General features: G+C 43.5%; 1 protein-coding gene across 8 annotated transcripts in view; it reads right to left on the reverse strand.

Annotated features, from left to right (window-relative positions):
• Positions 1-4,853, reverse strand: part of Crem (cAMP responsive element modulator) — a 65,523-nt gene extending 60,670 nt beyond the window's left edge. For 5 of the 8 annotated variants that reach the window (XM_021150195.2, XM_021150187.2, XM_029472196.1 and 2 more), the window contains exon 1: positions 4,649-4,852. The gene's annotated coding sequence lies outside the window, so the exon portion shown is untranslated. Of the gene's footprint in view, positions 1-4,648 lie in introns of all 8 variants that reach the window. The other 3 variants (XM_029472199.1, XM_029472198.1, XM_029472195.1) reach the window with 1 other exon arrangement.
• Between the last annotated feature and the right edge of the window lie 558 nt (positions 4,854-5,411).

Raw genomic sequence — 5,411 nt, forward strand, 5'->3', positions numbered from 1 at the left:
CGAGGCCAGCCTGGTCTACAAAGTGAGTTCCAGGACAGCCAGGGCTATACAGAGAAACCCTGTCTCGAAAAACCAAAAAAAAAAAAAAAAAAAAATCAAAAGTACTGTATAAAACATGTATAAAACAGTCAAAGTTTTAGGTCTTTATTCCCTTTAAATACCAAAAATAGAATCTAAAGCACTAAGATTATGCTTTGCAAGAAAGTACTGAAAGCAAAAAAAATTAAAAACTACAATTAGCACATCAAAAAAAAAAAACTATGGATATAATATAGTACAATGTGGTAAGAACACCTGGCATCTGCTATCACTCTCTACCACTTACACACACACACACACACACACACACACACACACACACACTCACCAAAGGGCATAAGCATATGTAGGTAAAATGCCCATACACATAAAATAAAATTTATAAAAATAAAAGCTAGGCAGTAGTAGAGCACACCTTTAATCCTAGCACTTGGGAGACAGAAACAGGTGGCTCTCTGAGTTTGAGACCAGCCTGATCTACTGAATTAGTCCAGGACAGCCAAGGCTACAAGAGAAAATCCCTGTCTTAGAAAACCACATATGGATGGATGGATGAATGAATGGATAATAAAATACAAATATATAAAACATGAATATAGGGAAACAGATACTTGAATTAGCCAGTATTCCCAGAGAAGAATTTAAACATTATACTTATCTAGTTTGGTTCTAGCTTTTATATCTGAACAAAATACCTAACGGGCTGGAGAGATGGCTCAGTAGTTAAAAGTACATGTTGGTCTTGCAGAAGACCTAGGTTCTATTCACAACACCCACATGTGACTCACAACTATCTGTAACTCTAGTTTCAGGACACTGAACTACTACTTCTGACCTCTAATGATAGCAGGCATGCATGTGGTGCATAGATATACTTGCAAGCAAAATACCCACACACATAAATTTTTTTTTTAATTTTTCTTTAACCAATACTTAAGTGAAGAAATACAACCAAATTTAATCCCTTTGGCAACTTTAATAATACAGCATCTACCCAACACCTGAGAAGTAGAAACAGGGCTGATAGCTCAAGGCAGCTCTCAGCTACACAGGAAGTTTAAGTCTAACCTGGGCAATATGACACTTGCCTCAAAACAATCAAATAAATAAAAGCATTGTAGGCTAGGAAGATAGCTTAGTGGGTAAGAATGCTTGTTCTAAAAGAATAAAAACCTAAGGACTGGAGTTCAAATTCTGAGCACCCACCTAAACAGTGAGGCACGAGTGTGCATGCCATTCACCCAAAGATTTTTAAGTCTGGCTCAAATGGTAGCTTCCAGCTCAATGAGATCCTGTCTCAAGGCAATTCAGCACACAGCAATAGATGGCACTTAGTATCTTGCTCTGGCTTCAGCATGAAGACACACAAAAGCGCATAGAGCACAGACATGTGAACACCATACATACACCCACACTAATCATAAAAATAAAGTGTCCAGAGTATCCACAAGGAGTAGCATGTGTCTTTATATATGATAAAGTTGTCCTAATTCCAAAGCTGAGGGCTTTTATCCTATTAAGCTTCTGAAACTATAGTTTAGGGGTGGAGTGTTCGCCTAGTATATGCAGGCCCAGGGTTTGATCTTGTTACTCATTGAAGAAAAATAATTCTCTAAAAACATTTTTGGTGTTTTGAATGAAAATGGCTTCCATGAGCTGTAATATTTTAATGTTTGGTCTATAGTTGGTTTAAACTATTTGGCAAGGACAGTGGATCTTGACCCTGATGCTATGACACATTAGTACAGTGCCTCATGTTATGGTGATTCCCCCAGCCAGAAAATTATTTTTGTTGCTACTTCATAACTGTAATGTTGCTGTTATAAATCATAATTTAAATATCTGATATGCAGAATATCTGATATTCAACCCCTGTGAAAGGGTTGTTTGACCCCCAAAGGAGTTATGACCCACAGGTTGAGAAACATTTGGCTTGGGAGGCATGGTTTTGTTGTAAACCAGGTATGTCACTGGAGTTAGGTTTTGAGGTTTCAAAACCCCACATCATTCTGTTAGGTCTCTCTGCGTAATGCTTGTGGATCAGATCTAGGTTCTGAGCTACCACCATGTCTGTCTGCCTGCTACAGTGCTCCTCACCATGATGGTCATGGACTCTAACCCTCTGGAGCCATGAGCCCAATTAAATGCTTTCTTTTATAAACTGCCTTGATCGGTGCTGAAAAGATAGTTAAGGGCACTAGTTACTCTTTTAGAGGTTCTAAATTCAATTCCCAGCAACCACACTGGGGCTCACAAACATATATAGCAGGAGCTGATGCCATTTTCTGACATATAGATGTGCAGATATACTCAAACAAACAAAAACATAAACTCCTTGGTCATAGTGTTTTGTCATGGCAATAGAAAAGTAAGACATTTCCAAGCAAAATAAAATAAAACTGCACTATCAGAGAAGTAATATAGACAATTTTCTGTTCTGAAAACCAGCCTTACTCTACATGGTGAGACCCAGTCTCAACAGAAACAGAAACAAATGCCCACTAACATTCCCTGGGATTTCCTTCTTCCTTCTCTTCCATCACCAGAAAACAAAAACAGTACTTACTACACAGTTGTCATAGTAAAAAATGCATTTTAAAAACTTCATGTATTTCTTTTCTGTTTGTGGGCAGGGAATTAAGATACAGGTAATAACCTCCCAAGGGACTCTCCAATGATAGACAGTGTTACACCACTGAACTAAAGTTAATTATTAATGTAACCCCTTAAGCTGTTCATTTATGAGCACTGTGTTACACATGAGACATTTTTTCCTAACATCTCTATGCTTAAATGTATGCACTGATATACTGAAACAATATCCAATGTGTTTATCTATTTTCAAAGAATTGAGGTTAGATAAGTTGATTTTGGCACACAACTATAATTCCAGCATTTGGAGGCTAAGGAAGGATTATCACAAATTCAAGAATATACTGGAACACAGCATGAGATCCTGTCTCAAAACAAACAAAAAACTGCTTTTATTTATGAAATTCATCAGTTTAAATTTTCAGATATTTCAGATGTTTCCCCATCAATCAATGTTCTAACACTGTTCTAAAAGCCTCTCAATGGCAAGAGTTCAAATTTTTGCTTCATTTTTTAAAAGTCTAGCTAAATGAAATTGGAGAGCTGGCTCAGCTATTAAGATCACTTTTTGCTCTTTCAGAGGACCTGAGTTGAGTTCCCAGCTCTCAACACCAGGCAGCGCACAGCCACTGTAATGCCAGCTTCAAATATCATAGGATTCATTCATTTTCTCTCTCTCTCTCTCTCTCTCTCTCTCTCTCTCTCTCTCACACACACACACACACACACACACACACACACCTTTCAAAATTAAATATTTTTAAGTATTTTTAAAAGTCTATCTAAATGGGACAGGACATTTGCAAGCATCCCAGTAGAGTACCTAGCTCAATTTTATAACCCAATACTTACTTAATAACATGAGAAATTAAATTCTCATTAAGATTTGGCCAGAATTCCTATGTGTTTTTTGATAACATGCTATAATTCTAGGCAAGACTGTATATAGTCATGCAGCTACTCATTTCTGTAGGAAACCCCTTTAGTGTTGGAATGTATTTAACTTTTTCAGTAGAGAAATTTCATTAACCTTTGGACACAGTTAAAAACAAAAAGACTAAAAGTTCCTATGTCTTTTATACACTTAAAAGTTTATTTATATCTTACATATCTGGCCATTACATAACCAGGACTACATGCCTTTCTCAAAAAGTTTCAGTTAAATAATCACATTTATTAGCCAAAATACATAGTTCCTTTGAGGAGTGTAAGGTTCCGAGATTTAAATAAGTATCTTATGAAGAGAAAAAAGCTTGTTATCCCAAACTGGGAGACTAGGGTGAAAACACGAGCATAAATTACTCTAACTAATGTGATGCTGAATGAAGGTGGTCCGATCGGCCCCCGTTTCACTGCGCAGAAAAGCAACAAGCACAGAAGTCCCCCAAGCCACACCAGCACCAGGGCTCCAGTTAGGGTGCTGACTAGCAGACAGCAGCTTTCCCGGTAGGGTCCTGGGACCGAAGGCGCCTGCCACTAAAGCTGGCGGTTAGTTACGCCTGTAACAGGCGACAAAAGACCGTGTTGGACACGTCTCCCCTACTCCGGGTCTGGAAATCCAGTAGTCGACCCTCGGACCCCCAACTGCGACTCGCCCGGCCGCTCGCCACCGCATCTCCAGCTCTATATTGTGTGGGGACAAAATGACTCGATGGGGCAGTCCCTGCGCCACCCTTTTGGAAGAAATGGGGCACGTTATTTTCTATCTACACTGCGAACGCAACGCTGAGACGAAAGCGCTACTGCGGCCCCAGGACTGTGGTGAGCAGGACAGACGCCCTTTTCCTGTCAGACTGAGAAGCCCGAGCGGCCGCCCGGCTCGCTGACGGTAGGCTTTCTCGTCGGTACCAAGACGAAGCACGGAAGAGGGCGAGCGCAGGCAGCCCGCTGCGTGCCCCGGGAGCTCTCGGTGGCGAGCCGCGAGCGGGCGGCGGTGAGGGCAGGCCGGGCGGAAAGGCGCGTCCCGAGCAGCCGCCGCCCGCCGCGGGCTGTGATGCGAGGCAGGCGCGCCACTTACCCGCCGCGAAGGGTTTACGTAGCGGACCTCGTCACTGATTACGGACGGGAGGAGGTGGGGACGCAGAGCCCGACGGCCGCCGCCCAGGCAACCCGGCGGATGCGGCCGCACGTCGCGCTCACGTCAGCTCTGATGCGGTTGTCGCGGCCCCTCTGCCGACGCGAACAGAAAGCCGCGCAAGCAGCGGTCGGAACTGCGGCCTCGAGCCCCACCCTCCCCTCCCCCACGCCGATCGCCTCTCCTAGGGGACTGGGCCGGAGGAGAAAAAAGTTGCAATCTCGAACTCTGCCCCCTGCTGGCAGTCAGCGAGATTGCAGAGGTGACAATCCAACAATTAAATAGAACGGGGGTTGGGGCGGAGCCTTGGGGACGGGGCGTATTGGAGGAGGACACCTTGTTGAGGCAGATGACTAGGAAGAGCTAAGGGGTGGGACAGGAAACCGGAAGCCACATCCTCCGCGCGTGCGCTCGAAGTGTTCGTACTCTCCAACTACAACGATCCTGTGCAAAGCGTCGTCATTTTTTTTCCTATATACTTTCTAGGATGACTCTTGTCTCTGACCTCAATCCCAAAGTGTGGGGGTTCGGTCTCCGCCGGAGGCGCGTGCTAGGCGCTAAAGCCTGCCGAGTTCCCCGGCTTCAAGGGTGGTTCTGGAAACCGCCGCTAGGTCTGGAGTGTACTTTGTCGCGGTCCCTCTTCCTAGCCTGCCTCCTCGGTAGAACTTGTTTGCCTCAACGTACAAATACCTACAAGCCGTTGGCA

The sequence above is a fragment of the Mus caroli genome, chromosome 18 (genome assembly GCF_900094665.2).
Source record: "Mus caroli chromosome 18, CAROLI_EIJ_v1.1, whole genome shotgun sequence".
NCBI lineage: Eukaryota > Metazoa > Chordata > Mammalia > Rodentia > Muridae > Mus > Mus caroli.